Genomic DNA, 17,751 nt, shown 5'->3' with positions numbered 1-17,751 from the left:
TGTTAGTCTTTCCAATTCATAGACATTTTTGGCAATGGCTATAACCTCCTTATTTTCCTGTAAGTCACCAATGTCATTTTATTGTAAGCCACCAATTATTCTGTGCAATTAGGTTACTTATAAAGCAGCCCATTAAATGCAATTATAGTTTAATTACAGCATGTCCAGTTCTCGCAGACGATGTAAAGTCAGACTATGTTTCCTTTTGATGTCCACATTACAAAGGTAACAACAGGATCTGAGCTTGGCCTCAGTGTCCTCCAGCTATGTCGGGGCGTCCCCAACAGGATGTGTCATTCGTGCTTACACACCAGCTGCTGCAACCACGCAGATCCACCTGGCCCTTTCCGTCCTGCTCTGGCTCCCCCTGGTCTGCTTCCTTCAGGGCCCCTTGGAAAGAGTCAGCACTGTCACTGCCCATTACAAAAGTAGTGCTGCAGGTGCCAGGCCCACACTCTCTCCCAGTGCTGCCAAGCCCACCAGGCCCCGGCTTGTCAGAGCAGAGTGAGGGTCCACAAAGGAGCAGAGAACATGGCCTCCTGGCTTTCCAGCTCCGCGCTATATAGACTTCATCACCTGGGATCTGAAGCAGTGATATTTGAGACTGAGAATCATATGAATGGCTTCCCCACTTCCCGGCCCTCACCCGTGTAACACTGCTGCTTAAAACCAAGCCCAAAAAGCTCGGTGGGAAGAGAATCCATGCCATCCCTCACACCTTTTTAGTTCTTAGCCATCCCAGCAACTACACTTGGGTCTACTCTCCAAGTCACCCAACAAAATTCCTCATGTCAGTAAAGGCAAGCAGGTGCTACAGTGTCTGTGGGGGTGATCGTTGTGCCAATGAGGGTCTGTGTTCACAGTCTAAAATCAGGCTCAGCTGACCAAAAGATATTTTATGTAGTACTTAATAATTATAATTCACTCCAACAACTGAAACACTTAGTTTTAAATAGATTCTGAAAAGAAGGAGGCCTGGGTGGCTCAGTCAGTTGAGCGCCTGACTTGGGCTCAGATCATGATCTCGTGGTTCATGGGTTCGAGCCCCGCGTTGGGCTCTGTGCTGACAGCTCAGAGCCTGAAGCCTGCTTCCAATTCTGTGTGCGTCTCTCTCTCTTTCTCTGCTCCTCCCTTGCTTGCACTCTGTCTCTCAAAACTAAATGAATAAACACTAAAAAAATCGAATAGATTCTGAAAAGAAATAACCCCATATTACAATGCCATCACCAAAAAGGACTGAACACAGTACACATTTATGTAAGAGAATTCCTAAGAACCGCAAAGGGGAGAACCTGTTTATCGTAGGAATGAAGCCAGAGCTCTGCCCCAATCTCATGTGTGCTGGGGAGTGGAGCTGTGGTTTAAGAGCAAGGCTTGTGGTCTAGCAATGCTCTTGCATGTATGAGGCCCTGCTTTACCTCAAGACGGAGCTTCTCCTATTTTCTGGTGAAACTAATAAAATTGAGAATGGGTCAGTGGGGGACATTGACTTCTCAAGACATTTATTGTTCTTTCTTTTAACACTCACTGCACCCCTTCCTGCTGGGGATGTTAGAAAAAGAAATTTTTTTTAAAGAGAGAGAGCACACATACACGTGCAAATGGGGGAGGGACAGGGGGCGAAAGAGAGAATGCCAAGTAGGGTCCACACTCAGCGCGGAGCCCAACACAGGGCTCAAGCCCATGACCCTGGGATCATGACCCGAGTGGAAATCAAGAGGGGAACGTTCAACAGACTGAGCCACCCAGGTGCCCTGGAAATTTTTTAAAAAGTATAAAACACTCTCTTTAGAAGTTTAACATTTTAAAGAATTGAGTTTTTGAGGGCATTGTGCTAAGTGAAGTAAGCCTGACAAAGACAAATACAGTACAAGTTCACTTATACGTGGAGTCTAAAAAACAAACTCCTAGAAACCGAGAGCAGATTGGTGGTTGCCAGGAATGGGAAGTGAGAGGGGTGGGGGAAATGGAGGAAAGTGGTCAAAAGGCACACACTTTCAGTTTTAAGGTGAATAAGTTCTGGGAATGTATTGTATAGCATGATGGCTATAGTTAATCATACTGTATTGGGTATTTAATAGTAGCTAAGAGAGTAGATTTTAAAAGTTCTCACGATATACATACAAAATTGTAACTGGGTCAGGAGAGGTGCTAACTAACCCCGTATGTAAGTAAATACATAAAAATCATCATGTTGTATACTTTAATCTCACACGGTGCTATATGACAATTATACATCCATAAAACGGAAAAATTTAACCTTTTAGTGAGCCAGGCACTATTTAGTTTACACTTGAGGATTCTCTCACTTAATCTTTACACAAGGTAAAAGCTACTGGTGGCTTTATGTTACTAATGAGGAAACGGAAACTTGGAGATGTTGAGTGACTTACTCCAGGACACAGCAGAGCTGGGATTCAGACCTGGATGAGCCGGATTCCAGAATCTTTGCTCTTATCCAGTGCCTCGTTCCACCCTACCTTCCCTACCCCTGAACACTTTCATTAAAAATCCTAGAACTGTGGGGCGCCTGGGTGGCTCAGTCGGTTGAGCGCCCGACTTCGGCTCAGGTCATGATCTCGCGGTCCGTGAGTTCGAGCCCCGCATCGGGCTCTGTACTGACAGCTCAGAGCCTGGATCCTGTTTCAGATTCTGTGTCTCCCTCTCTCTCTGCCCCTCCCCCGTTCATGCTCTGTCTCTCTCTGTCTCAAAAATAAATAAATGTTAAAAATCCTAGAACTGTTGCCAATCCGGCCATCAGATTCCCCTTAGTACATACTTGATTTGAACATAGTAAAGTCTGTAAGTTGGGATAAATATTTTCTTCACTGACTGGTAAGAATTCTAATAGCCTCACTGAATTGCAATGCTCATTTTCTGAGCAGAAATTTGGATTAAAAAGCTTTAAATCCTGGGGCGCCTGGGTGGCTCAGTGTGTTAAGCGTCAGGCTTCGGCCCAGTTCATGATCTCACAGTTTGTGAGTTCGAGCCCCATGTCAGGCTCTGTGCTGGCAACTCAGATCCTGCAGCCTACTTCGGATTCTGTGTCTGCCTCTGTCTCTACTTCTTCCCCTCCCCTGCTCATGCTCTGTCTCTCTGCCTCTGTCAAAAATAAACATTAAAAAAGAAAGCTTTAAATCCTTAAAAAGTAATAGAGCCTTTAAAATAGTACCACTGGTTATACTTATAGCCATTAGAATATAAATATTGAAACTTAGAGGAAGTTTTCACTAGGTGATATACTAACACGTACAAGCATTTCAAGAGTGAGATTCTGGTAACTACACATTATTTCCCTAAATTTGATAATATAAGAATCTATTTCTTTTTTTTTTTCTTTTTTTTTTTAACGTTTATTTTTGAGACAGAGAGAGACAGAGCATGAACGGGGGAGGGTCAGAGAGAGGGAGACATAGAATCTGAAACAGGCTCCAGGCTCTGAGCTGTCAGCACAGAGCCCGACGTGGGGCTCGAACTCACGGACCGCGAGATCGTGACCTGAGCCGAAGTCGGCCGCTTAACCGACTGAGCCACCCAGGCGCCCCATAAGAATCTATTTCTAATAAAATAATAATAAAAGTGAGAGACTGTGTTCCTGTAAGAAAAACTATAAAAAAAAAAAAAAAGGCATGGCAATACTCTGATTCTGATAATGTTAGGACAGGTGTTATTTGTCTGCCCGGGACGGGGGCTGTTAGTTGTGATATTAGGACTCATGCCGGGTGAGGAGACACAGCACAGCACAGAGCTTAAGAGCATGATGCTCAAGGTCAGATCCCTGTGTTGTCACTCACTAGCACTGTGATCTTGGGCAAATTACCCAACCTGGCTAGATCTCAGTTTCCTAATCTGAAAAATAAGGGGAATAACATTACCTACTGTTATGGATTCAATGTGTTCTCCCCAAATTCATGCTGAAGTCCTAATCCCCCCCAAGTGGCTGTATTTAGGCCTGAGGCCTCTAGGGAAGTAATTAAGGTTAAATGAGGTCCTAAGAGTGAGGCCCTGATCCAACAAGATTGGTGTCCTTGTAAGAAGAGACAGGAGAACGCTTGCTCACTTTCTCCCTCTGCAGGAGCACAGGGGAAAGGCCACATGAGCACAGCAAGAAGGCAGTCCCGTCTGCCACCCAACGTGAGAACTCTCCCCAGACACCAGCCCTGCTGCTGGCACCTTGATCTTTGGGCTTCTAGTCTCTACAACTGTGAGAAAATAAACGTCTATTGTGTAAGCCAGCAGTTTATGGTATTCTGTGATGGCAGTTCCAGCAGATGAAGACACCTACACTCTAAGGCTGTTGAAGGATTAAATGAGCTGATGCATCAGAAGAACTCTACACAGTGCCTGGCACTGGAAGCTCTGTGTGAGGGTTAGCGGGCATTGCTGACCCCAGGACTGTGGACTCGGGTCTTGAGAACTGGTGAAGTTGTGCACAAATGTGGCATACCCGAGTGTCCATGGGCAGGCTGAGTTCTGCAAAACAGATTCAAGAAACTAATTTTAAATGAAGTGGGAAGACATTTTTATTCTGAAGTGAACTCGGTCAGGCAAAAGTTAAACTGCCAGCCTAGGTGAGGGCTGACATCTCACGCTTTCCTCCACCTTTCCTCAAAAGTTTGGCTTCATGTTAGTCTAAAATGGCTTCTCTCCACTTACCGTCCCAAACACAACCTCTCAAATCAACGATCAGTAGATTGTTATGGGTCTCTGGGGAAAGAGAAAATGGAAAAAAAGTGTCTGTTATAGATAAAAGAAGGCTGTAGACCATAGAAGATGGTTGTAGTTTTAGGAATTCCAGTATGAATGGCATCAAATCAAACTCTAATTTTAAATTTAAAAATTTTCAATGTTTACTTATTTTTGAGAGAGAGAGGGTGTGTGTGTGTGCACGCGTGCACGTGAGCAGGGGAGGGGCAGAGAGAGAAGGAGACACAGAATCTGAAGAAGTCTCTGTGCTGTTAGGGCAAAGTCCAACCCGGGGCTCAAACCCATGAACCTCGAGATCATGACCTGAGTTGAAGTTGGACACTCAACTGACTGAGCCACCCAGGTGCCCCAAATTCTAATTTTGAAATAATAGAGGCCAGAATGCTTAAATGCTAGTAAATTATTTTTCCCTTTTAATGTACTAAATTTACATATATTATAGTTCTTTAGTCTTCAGTAATGATTATGAAAGTAAACTTGGGATAGAAGAATCATTTCTATGAAGGGTCAGAGAATCCTCTGGAAAAGAGACAACTGCTTTCAATAAATACAGAAATATACTTTGGGTTCCAAAGTATCACCTCTACTGGGGTGGAGGAAGAATAGTTGGGGAAACAGGAGAGAAAGAGGGAATGACAAGAATAAATAGAGGAAGGAAAAGGAGGGAAAAGAGAAAATAGAAGTGGAGGAATAAAGAGGATTGTGAAAAATTTGGTTCTGTATGTAGGTTTTGAGGGGCTATTTGTCAAGGTCATTTGTAAAGTTTCTCCAGAGGGAGAGAGTCAACAACAGTCTTCCCCATCCTTTTAAAGTTTACATGAGCTGGGGCGCCTGGGTGGCGCAGTCGGTTAAGCGTCCGACTTCAGCCAGGTCACGATCTCGCGGTCCGTGAGTTCGAGCCCCGCGTCGGGCTCTGGGCTGATGGCTCAGAGCCTGGAGCCTGTTTCCGATTCTGTGTCTCCCTCTCTCTCTGCCCCTCCCCCATTCATGCTCTGTCTCTCTCTGTCCCAAAAATAAATAAACGTTGGAAAAAAAAAATTTATAAAGTTTACATGAGCTAACTCTAGTTCACACAGCTTCAACGGCCTAGAACTTGGGAAGAGCGGCCTTTGGCCTGCAGGACAGCAGGCCCTCCAAGTCTGGAGATGTAGCACTGAGGTCTAATTCCAGCAGTAAGACTTAGACCTGTAAGGAACAGTCTGCCACCGCCACTCTTTACTCAAGTGCCTGGTAGAAGGTCTTCCCTGAGCTGGGTAACTCCACCTTACCCACCATTTCCTGTTCCAGGACTGGGGTTCTGCGAGTGTGGGTCCTGATAGAGAACCGCAAATGCGGGGAGTATGGTGGAGAGTGACAGGGACAGCTGTCTTCAGCTCCCTTCCTTTCTTCTTAAGGCTGTGGTTCATCAAGGATATACCCTTCTAGCCTTTTGTAATTAGAAAGTAGAGAAGGAAAATTTTGATTAATGAAAACAATGTGTGTGTGTGTGTGTGTATTATGTGATAGGTATTGGGCATACAGATAGACACTGGGTACAGATGCCCGAGTTCCTGGATCCTTGAGGTTGACATTGGAATGGGGGAGGCAGGAAAAGTCCATCATTTGCACCATATTTTATACCCCTCCAATCCCACTAAATATGTTCATATCTTTAAATATATGCTCTGACTCCCGTTCCCTCCCAGACTCTCCTTCTGGCACCAACTCCAGAAAGCAAGAGACTTTCTTTGTCCCCAATTGGTCTTCAAATCCCTCAAATCTTGCCTCTAGTTCCAAGGCGTTTTATCTTACACAATCAAGCAAGGAATCAATGACAAATACTGTACTAGGTGCTAGGCTTGTAGGTCAGAAATTTGGGGTAAATAAAAAAGAAATCTCTGATGACTAGGAAATAAATAATCTGAAAGACAACTGTTGCATTTCCTCACTTTTAAAATTGTTTTATTATGTGGGGCGCCTGGGTGGCTCAGTCGGTTAAGTGTCCAACTTCAGCTCAGGTCATGATCTCACGGTTTGTGGGTTCAAGCCCCGCGTTGGGCTCTCTGCTATTAGCACAGAGCCTGGACCCTGCTTAGGATTCTGTGTCTCCCTCTCACTCTCTGCCCCTGCCCTGCTCACACTCTGTCTCTGTCTCTCAAAAAGTGAATAAACATTAAAAAAAATTTTTAATTGTTTTATTAAAAAAATAACCTTTCCACATCATTTTACTTAAATTTTTTTTATGTTTATTCATTTTTTTTTTGAAACAGAGAGAGGCAGAGCAAAAGCAGGGGTGGGGCAGAGAGAGAGAGGGGCACACAGAATCTGAAGCAGGCTCCAGGCTCTGAGCTGTCAGCACAGAGCCAGACGTGGGGCTCGAACTCACAAACGGTGAGATCATGACCTGAGCCGAAGCCGGACGCTCAACCGACTGAGCCACCCAGGCACCCCTACATCATTTTACTTTAAATCTACCCTCACTCAAGCAAAACAAAACAAAGCAAAAAAAAATTGTGCACCTTTAAACCCAGGACAGGATCTTTAACAACAAGGTCAGCCCTGCCAGTTCCTGGGAGGAGCTTGATTCTCTGGGTTTCTGTTAAGGCAGCCTCTTTCCCTTGCTTACCTCCTAGTTCTGAGTTCCCCAGGTATCCATGGGAAGCTGGACTCATTGTTCTCCTTGGTGTGGGATCAGGAATTGGCAGTAAAATTATGTTCCTTCCAGTTGTTCTAGGTGCTCTGGTACCTGCTTCATCTTCATCATCTTCTGAGCTTGACTCAAAATTTTCTAGGGGATTCAATGGCTGCACTATTGAAAGAAATGCCTGGAAATCTTCTAGAATAACTCTCACCCCACATCACTGTGGCTCCTTGGTAATGGGTTGCCCATCCATCTCCGGTCCACCCCTGTCTCTTACTCACTGGAGGAGTGCGGATGTGTGGATTTTTGTTAGCTATAAGCATCTCCCACCCCCAGGGACTCTATCTAAGGATAATGGTGAAACTATCCCCTTGGCCAGTGATTCATGTAGTGAAGTGCTTGTGACTTGATCCTGGCCAATAAAAATAAAAATAAGTGGGTAGCAAGTGGCAGAAAGATCCACAAACGTTTCCTTGCTCTTAAATTGAAAGTTATGAAAATGATATGGCATGGTAGGATTGCAGCCATTTGCTAACGAAGCTTGCCTAAGGACTAAATTAACATGTTACAGATGGTAGGGTAGAAAGATGGAAAGAATGTAGGTCTTTGATTGATGATGGTGAGCTACCGAATCCAAGTGACCTTGGGACTACCCTACTCAAGACGTATTATGTAACGTACCACATATTCCTTGTTGCTTAAGTCAGTTGGGTTATTATTTTCTATTACTTAAACCTGAAGGTTCCCTGATACACCTGCCTATGCCGAGCAGTATGAACACCAAAGAGGCTCAGCTGCAGGTCAGACGTAAGTTTTTGTTTGACCATTTTGTCTGACCGTTCTGTGATTTCAGAAGGAGGGAAATGACAGGATGAGAAATTCGTGCCGTGGACTTATTTATTTATTTATGATAAAATTTTTTATTTTCAGATAATTGTAGAGCCACCTGCAGTTGGAAGAACTGATACAGGGAGCCCTGGTGTACCCTTCAGCCAGTTTTCTCCGGTTGCAACAAAGCTATAATACAATATCACAACCAGAAAACTGGCATTGATACATTCCATGGATCTTATTCAGATTTCACCAGTTTTACATGTACTCCTTTGTGTGTGAGCATATTTTTTTTATGCAATTTTATCTCATGTGTAGGCTTGTGTATTCACCATCATGGCCAAGCTGCAGAACAGCTGAGATTTATTTTTTAAAGAAACTTCTAAATTCTTTTACCCTTTTGGCAGAAATCGCAGGGAGTTTCTTTTTTGTTTGTTTGTTTGTTTATGTATGTATATATGTATGTATGTATGTATTTTGACAGAGAGGGAGAGAGAGCAAGCCGGGAGGGGCAGAGAGAGAGGAAGAGAGAAATCCCAAGCAGGCTCCACACTGTCAGTGCAGAGCCCAGTGCGGTGCCACTCCTACAGTATTTTTCAGTGTTCCTCTGAATCCTTGGAGTCTCACCCCTCCAACTCACTTCAGCTGAAGCAGGTTAACACACATGTATTTTATTCTGAGCTTTATAACAAGCCTTCACGGGGGAATAAGTTCTTAGCTTAAAAACAAACAACAAAAAAATGGAACTGATAACTTATGGTAATTATCCCTTTGATATTCAAATAATGTTACTTGGATAGAGCTTTATAGTCTTTCAAGTCCCTTTCCAGTCCATCATCTTTCTTAAGTCTTAAAACAGCTCTGATTAAGTGTGTAAACTAATGAACACATGAAAAAAACATGTATGTGATCAGTGGTTGTGGGAGGTTTAGTCCCACAGGCATGGTCCATGGGAGCTGAACTGTTAGAAAAGGAACCCTGGAGTTCCATGGCACAAACTCCTCAGTCCTCTGCCGGGAAGGAGTGCTGACCCCCTGAAGTGTTTCCCAACTCCGTCCCTTGGCCAGATCCCACCAGAACTGAAAATTAAATCCTTCATGTCAAAGGACAGGATTTGTTCTGGAACATGTGATTTCAGCATTGTGCTGAGTACTATTACAAAAGCTGGGAAGCACTGTTCTATAAGACAGATGCTTTCATGCTCATCACCTGTCATGCAACAAGGTTTGCAATGAATTCCCTGAAATCTTCTAGGCTTTACTGGGGAAATTTACAAAGCAAAAATGAACAAGAAAACAGAAGAGATGGGCCAAGATTCTCTGCTGGACACACCATGGGTGGACATTCCAAGGAAGGGAATTTGTCCCCTTGCTGCATTTAGGGCAAGAGTGGGAATGACCTAGATGGGGGGGAATAATCGAACTTCTTGGATATCATCCAGTTTGCGGTTAGATACTAGGTCTAACTAGATACTAGGAGAATCAGTTATCCAGCACCTGAAGACCTTGTTTTTATGGAAAGCAGAAACCGGTCCCGTGAGAAATTTGGGTGCGATCCCTTCTGTGCGAAATGAGAAGCCCAGGTCCCAGCTGGCCTGTCCAAGCAACCCAGAATGAGGTCGGTTTTTGACAACCCTGCTTGTGGCACCACGAGTCTCATTCATCTTTGTATCCCCAGCACTTAGCACAGAGCCCGGCACATGATAGGTACGTGAGCACCGCCTGATGAGTTAATGAGTAAATACACTTTTGTGCCAATTGAAAACAACTGATTTTGTTCTTGCTGATGAAATGAGAGGAGAGCAAATAAGAAACGTCGTTGCCTACATTTCTTGAATCTGCGGAAGTCGGTATGCATGCTGTGCCTCTGCTTTGGTAAAACCTCTTTGAAGAATCCCTAACTTTGTGAGAAGGCTCCCTGGCTGCAGCAAGGTCTACTTCTACAGAATTTCTATCATTTCTTTGCAGCTCTGGCAAGTAAGGCCGTGGGATCTGGATCTGAGTGTCTGAGATCTGAGACACTCAGCAAAGGAAGTCTCCACAGGCGGTGGCAGCTCTGGAATTTCCCACAGCCACTCCTCCAACAAGCTTTGTAAGTCTTCAGTACTTTGATTGAATTAGATGCACAGCAGAATGGGAAGTAAGCCACTGTTGGTGAAATGTTTATGGAAACAATTTGAAAAGTTACCTCCCTAAAACAGTTTTCTGTCGGACAGTGTTTGCTAAACTCTTCCCCACTGAAAACCCCTTTTAATATGATTTCCCCTGCGCAATCCCTGCTTTGAAAGATTTTGCAAGCACAATGAATTTACCTTCCCAAAAGGAAATCAAGGAATCAAGATTTTTTTTTCCCCCCTAACTAAAAGTCATCCCTGAGGCTTTATTTTAAGTAAACAATTACTTTCAAGCTTCCTGAAAAACTGAAAGTAGCTGGAGGAATTTTTCCCTGTTCCCTGGGACTGCGGTTATTACTTTCTGAAACTGCTAGGCTTCTAAGTTTGAAAGTAGCGTTTCGGATGGCAGGCAGATAGCACCAAATTAACACAAGCCTGTGAGTTCTAGGTCTTTTGCTATCAATTTATCCTCATGACTGCTAATGAGGACTCAACTGTGGCAGCTATTCCTGCCCCAAATTCTCCCTGTGTAGGTGTCCTGCTGAGTGGTAAGATTTTCGTCTGATGAGCAGGCAGAGGCCAGACTTTCGCCCCCAGCTTTCTGTTAATGTGATTATCTTGGGAGAATGTTCAACAAGCAAACTGGAATATCCAATGCCTTTTACCTAAGGAGCTGTCCCTTTGAGATGTAGAAGAAGCCACTTGTCTCCCTAGGTCAAAGTCTTTTGTGGTACAAAGTTGTTTGGGATGCGGGAAAAATTCTCAAGAGCATAATAAAGCAGTAAGCAACACTATTTTCTAAAAGGAAAAAAAGAAGATAACTTTTATTACCTTCACAAATTGTCATAGCACTTTTTGGGGGGGAAGATTAGAATAGATAGGAGCTTAGAAATCTGACCTTGGCTGGTATGAGAGTACAGAGAATCTGGTACTTCTTAATTTCCCATTTAGGTTCTCAGTGTTCCAGGAAGTGGTTTGCTCAAGTTTCTTTTCTCCATTTAGTTCTCCTGAATGCCCAGCTTCAGTGCCTGGGCATTGCTGCCAGGGATCCTGCTGGTGCATTCAGCTGCCATTCAAGGAAACAGCCCTCCACACCGCCTCGCACTTGGAAGTCTGTCTTACAGCATAAAACAGGTGGAAGGACATTCTGCCTTTAGAGTTCTACTGGCATGTCTTGCTACTTCTACTGCCCGATGCCAAGAATGACAAAAATCTTTTGTGTATGTTTGGGGGTGGGAAAGACCAGATAGTACTGTGAATAGCAGTTAACTTGCTGTTTGGGCAAGATTCCCAGGGCAGCTGTTGTAACTCAGGCGGCAATAACTCTAACACTTGGCTCTGTTTCTAGGATGGATTGATAGAAACTCTGGACAAATCATTTAAAAAATTAGGCTCCTGTGATATGTTGAATGTATCACTGATCAACTCAAAAGCTGAATGTTTGTTAGTATCATAATAATGAAGCACAATGAGCATGTTAATCAACCAGGGTTGTGATTACACTTCCATTTCCATTCTAAATATCTTCTGCTTTCAGTAAAGTCATTGGCATCTGTTGGCAAAAATTTGAACTGATGCAAGATTTGCAATCTGTAGCTACAATTGAGACAAGATTACTTTTTTCATATGTTGGCAATCTTTTTTTTTAAGTTTATTTATTTTTGAGAGAGAGAGAGAGCAGGGCAGAGAGAGAGAGAGAGAGAGAGAGAGAGAATCCTACTGACAGTGCAGAGCCCCACACAAGGCTCAAACTCACCAACCATGAGATCATGAACTGAGCCGAAATCAAGAGTCAGACACTTAACTGACTGAGCCACCCAGGCACCCCTATATGCTGGCAATCTTACTTGCACAAGAAGTTAGTCAACTTCACAATGGAATTTTAAGTTCTAACTGTGAATTTGTCAATCATTTGTTCTTTTTTGGGGGGGGGGGGACAGAGAGAGACAGAGCATGAACGGGGGAGGGGCAGAGAGAGAGGGAGACACAGAATTGGAAACAGGCTCCAGGCTCTGAGCCATCAGCCCAGAGCCTGACGCGGGGCTCGAACTCACGGACCGTGAGATCGTGACCTGGCTGAAGTCGGACGCTTAACCGACTGCGCCACCCAGGCGCCCCAATCATTTGTTCTTAGTCACGACTTTAACCTATGTTTAATTTTTAGTCTTGACACATACACGTACACATACATACACGTTATTTTATTTTTTGTGTGTAAAGAAAAACATTATGTTAGTACTCAAGTGGTAGATATTCATGCTAGATTAAATTTACACTCCAGTAGAAGATAAAAATGTGACTAATTGAAATAAATTATTCCTGGAAAATGAATTCTCAACATAAAGTTATATGAATCTCAACATTGTCAAGTTAAATCTTCTCAAGATTCCCAGACCTTATTAATGAGCATCAGTTTTAAAAATAGTTACATGGTTTTGCCTTCATCATTTCCTTTTGCTGAACACATCCAGACCAATAATAAGGGATACAACTGCTCCCATTTCAGAATGGGTTTAGCATGGGCAGTATTGATACAATTGATGATCCTATATCACCAGCAAAGCATAGAATTCAAATTGACCTTGGCCTAAATTGACTTACATTTTAATTGGGTTATTTGATCACAGCTGGAAAATTGGACCCATAGTAACAGCCATCTGGCCTGCCCTGTGTCTGTTCCTCCTGACCACTCACTACCTTGGCTTACCTATTAGGTCTCTTCTACTTTCTCGTATGTGCCTCAACCTCCTTGATCAAAGCCCAACGTGGCCTCAGTTGTGGTACTGGCCGAGCTGGTCTGTCCTGCCTAACAGCTTCCACTTACCAGTGCCAGCCTCTCTGTCATTCCTGGTGCCTGATCAGACCAGCAGCCTGTGCCAGTTTTGCTGTCTGCTTCCTAACCCATGCCTCAACCACTCCCGTGGTGGCCTCTTCTGCCATCACATTTTCTCTGACACTCTTGATTTCTGCCTGTGTTGGCCGCAATCAGCTCAGCTGCTGGTACTTGCATGGGCCCACGTACTGCTAAAGCCAAAGCACAAGGTAAACTCGGCTCTACCACACTGACTTTGGTCCTCCCCCCAACTCATTGGACACGACACTGACACTAGATCTGACAGGGATTATAATCATGGCTTTCTACTTTTTGTTTGAGAATTCTTCCCCCCTTGCTGCCTCCTCCTTCCTGCTCTCACACCCCACAGTAACGGTGATGCCTCCTGCTTTATGTTGCCTTCTCGGGAATGCCCGTGAGTGGGCCAGCCCAGCAGGTCCCCAGGCCTGGCCCACATTCACTTGGATGCTCTTGCTACCACCTGCTTATATACCCTCCGCCATTGCACTGCTTTTTGGACAGGTTGATGGTGTTGCCTCTGTTCGCCTGCCTAGGATTTAAGGCAAAAGAAGCCCACAGATCAGAGCAGATACAGCTAAATGTAAGTGGGAAAAGTGAAACAGTGGGGGGAAGGGGTTATGGGAAAGGAGGTGGGATGAGAGAATCTAAGTGGAGTTATTAGCAGGAGTAAGAGTGAATAACAGTGGTGCAAGACGGTGGGAGTGAGGGGGACATGAGAAAGTGATTGTGAATATAAAGAGAGCTGTACTTGACCATGAAATCCTACCCACTCAGAGCCCTGGCATTTGACTGGTAGCATGCCCTACACACTTAATGGACATAGTTTATTGAACCAATTCTCTTTAATGAACAAATGTCCCAGAAGATTTAATGAGAATAAAACTAAGAAAGGAAGTTCCTAATTCCTTAAATATAAATTGTGAATTCTATGGAAGTAAGGCTGCTATGTAGGGCAGTAAAGGAAATCCACAGCTTTAACGTGACTTTTAACATAATCTTATCATATCCCCAAGAGATAATATAATTGGTGTCTGAGTGCAAAAATCTTGGGAAACCATGGACTACAATGTTACATGAGGAGGATGGTTTTCCACAAAATAAGATGGTTTTTGTGTGTGTGTGTGAAACAAGGCAAAATAAGGTAATTCCCTATAGCAATAAATTAGGGATAATGCTAAAATTATGCTAAAAAGGAGTGGGAAACAGGCTGCTCAAAGGCCTATGTCATGATAATAATGCATTAGTCACGAGAATTTATATTTAAAAATTTTTTAATGTTTATTTTGAGAGAGAGAGAGAGAGAGAGCAAGCAGGCAGGGGCAGAGGGAAGGGGACAGAGGATCCAAAGCAGGCTCTGCACTGACAGCAGTGAGCCCAATGTGGGGTTTGAATCTGTGAACTGCCAGATCATGACCTGAGCCGAAGTCAGATGCTCAACCGACTGAGCCACCCAGGCGCCCTGAAAGTTTATATTTTTTAAATAGCGTATTGGTGAACAAGTTATTAGATACTTGGGCAATCATCAAGATTTGTTTTCACACTTTAACACCTATGTCGTCTCTATCCTTGATCACACTTTTAAATTTACTTCAAGGTAAGTGGTGGTTTAATTTTTTTTTTCATTTTATTTATTTTAGAGAGAGAGTGTGTGCAAGCTGGGGAGAGGGGCAGAGGGAGAGAGAGAGAGAATCTTGAATAGGCTCCACTCAGCGTAGAGTTGGCTCCAGGGCTCAATCCCACACCCCTGGGATCATGACCTGAGCCGAAATAAAGAGTCAGATGCTCAACCAACAGAGCCACCCAGGCACCTGGGTGATTTAAAAGGATTTTCTAATATCTCTCTTGAAATTGTGGACAGAAGTTGGTAAAAGTGGGAGGATGAGGGAGATAGAAGGAGGGGCACTTTTTTGTTATTATAAAGCTTCCAGTGGGGCGCCTGGGTGGCTCAGTCGGTTAAGCGGCCGACTTCAGCTCAGGTCACGATCTCGCGGTCCGTGAGTTCGAGCCCCACGTCAGGCTCTGGGCTGATGGCTCAGAGCCTGGAGCCTGCTTCCGATTCTGTGTCTCCCTCTCTGCTCTTCCCCCGTTCATGCTCTGTCTCTCTCTGTCTCAAAAATAAATAAACGTTAAAAAAAAAAAAAAAAAGCTTCCAGTGTTGTGAGATTATATTTTTGATTATGCTCAGGTATTTTCCAGCCTGATGGCTATTTATATCTGCAATTAGGAATTCAAAAACCCTCTAAAATGACTTATTCTATTTTTCTAATAAAGAATTGAAGGAGGATTCTGCAGGTTGCAGCTTTAATAAAAGAGCCTTACTCTTGTGTTTGAAGGGTCCAGGAATAGCAACTGAAACTGCCAAATAATCCGCAGGTGACTCTAATACCATACATTCCCATCTGCAGTCCTTACAATTTGCTGACAATGTGCTCCTGGATTTGCATCAGGAAATGGATCTTGGAAGTGGATCCTATTTCTCCACAAGAGCAATGTCAATAATTGGGGTCCTATCATCAAGGACTCAGAAGGACTAAATAGATTATAGACGTGAACAAGGTGTGCAAGGAAGGCAAAGCTATAACTATACACCTACATGCTAATTTAAATAGCTAAATATACTCTATGTCCTAAAAAAATGGGTATTCATACATTATGCAGTTTCCTTCTCAAAGTGCTATAATAAAATTTTATTTCAGACAGAAAATAAAATTCTATGAAAGCGTATGATTTAAAATAAATGTTAAGTCTTCATAATTTTTATTTAACTCTTTCAGAGATCGTTGAAATTAGCAAGAGGGCCTGATCCAACAGATTCATTTTATAGATGAGAAGAATGAGACCCCAGAGGAGTTAGATAAATTGCCAAAGTTGGTAGAGTCAGGACAAGACTGTAAGACCACTAACTCCTAGGACAAGACCTCTCTACTTTATTTTGCAGCCCAGCAGCTCAGTGATGGCTTACTGGTGTTCATAACATATCGAAAAACTTTGGGGGTATTAATTACTTGAATAGCCCAGGTCATCTTTAGAAACTGTATGAGAGAGTCTGAAAACAGACTATTTTTCTTAATCCATTTTTCCATGGTAAGCAGATAGGATTGAAATCATTGCTGTTTCAAAAATTGTTTGCAATCTCTCATTCTCTCCACTAAATAGTAAACTTCTGTATGGCCAAATAGCCCAGTGAAAACAAAATCAGAGAAAACTGAGCTCCGGGTCTAAATTAAAACAAATGAAGATTGATGGTGAATGCAGCTAAAATGGGTAAATCGTTTATCTATCTATCTATCGCCTATCTATCTATTTTTAATTCCAGCATAATTAACATATAGTGTTACATTAGTTTCAGGTGTACAATATAGTGATTCAGCAATTCTGTACATTACTCAGTGTTCATCGTGGCAAGTGTACTCTTAATCCCCTTCACCTATTTCACTCATCCCCCCACCCATGTCCCCTCTGTTACCATCAGTTTGTTCTCTGTAGTTAAGAGTTTGTTTTTAAGTTTGTCTTTTTTTCTTCGCTTGCTTGTTTTGTTTCTTAAATTCCAGGTATGAATGAAATCATATGGTATTTGTTTTCTTTGCCTTCTTTCACTTAGCATTATACCCTTTAGATCCATCCATGTTGTTGCAAATGGCAAGATTTCATTCTTTTTTATGGCTCAGTAACATTCTCAAAATGGATAAATCTTAAAAATACAATGTTAAGTAAAAAAAGCAAATTGCAGAAGGTGATATGCAATATGGTGCTACTTTTTATAAAAGGTTAAAATGTTCGTTTATGTATATTTTGTTTAGGAATGCATACATATATTCTCAAGCTATAAAAACACGCATGGGATGATAAACACCAAATTCATGGTAGTGGTTACTTGAAGGGAAGGATGATAGACAGTGGGATTGGGGGAGGTGGTGCCAGGGATTTCATCTGCATCTGAAATATTTTAATTGTGTAAAAAAATTCTAAGGAAAGTGCTCAGGCAAATAAGGAAAATGTTAAAATTTGACTTGGCTGTATAATGGGCACCTGGAAGTTCATTCTATGATTCCTCATAATTTTTTTATATTCTGGATGCACCTCACTATTCACATAAAAGGAAAGAAAGAATAATTCAAGTTTAAGCAAAAGGAAATTGAGTATTTGCACAAACACATTAGACATTTAGGAATATTTAAATACATTTTTGATCTCAAACTTTGTTAACACAAGTCTATTTATGGATGAAGAGCATTATAGATTTAGCCCCATTCAAGAGTTGTAATTTATATGTAAACTGGTGTGCTATGAGATCCAGCCACTGCAGAGTCTCATTCAAAAAAAACATAAGTCTAATCTCAGAAGACGGGAAATAATGAAGGCTCTGGCGTGGGTGTGGTTGCTGCCATTTGGCTCCCATGCTATAGAAATATACTTGCTTGTGACTGGGGAGATAGTATTATTGACATATGTGACAGCCAGCATAGGGATTTGACCCACCCTTAAGATAGCTATATGGTATGACTGGGCTTCCAGAGTTTCGTGTAGATTTATCTTCTTTGGGTAGGATGGTAACTGATTCACTCTCTCTCCCTGATCAACCATCAGGTTCCTTGCTCCTTTCCCTTTCTGCAGAGAACTCTGTGA

Source organism: Prionailurus bengalensis, chromosome A2 (assembly GCF_016509475.1).
Source record: "Prionailurus bengalensis isolate Pbe53 chromosome A2, Fcat_Pben_1.1_paternal_pri, whole genome shotgun sequence".
In the NCBI taxonomy this organism is placed as follows: Eukaryota; Metazoa; Chordata; class Mammalia; order Carnivora; family Felidae; genus Prionailurus; species Prionailurus bengalensis.
The sequence above is the reverse complement of the archived record's forward strand: the minus strand, read 5'-3'. Positions refer to the sequence as shown.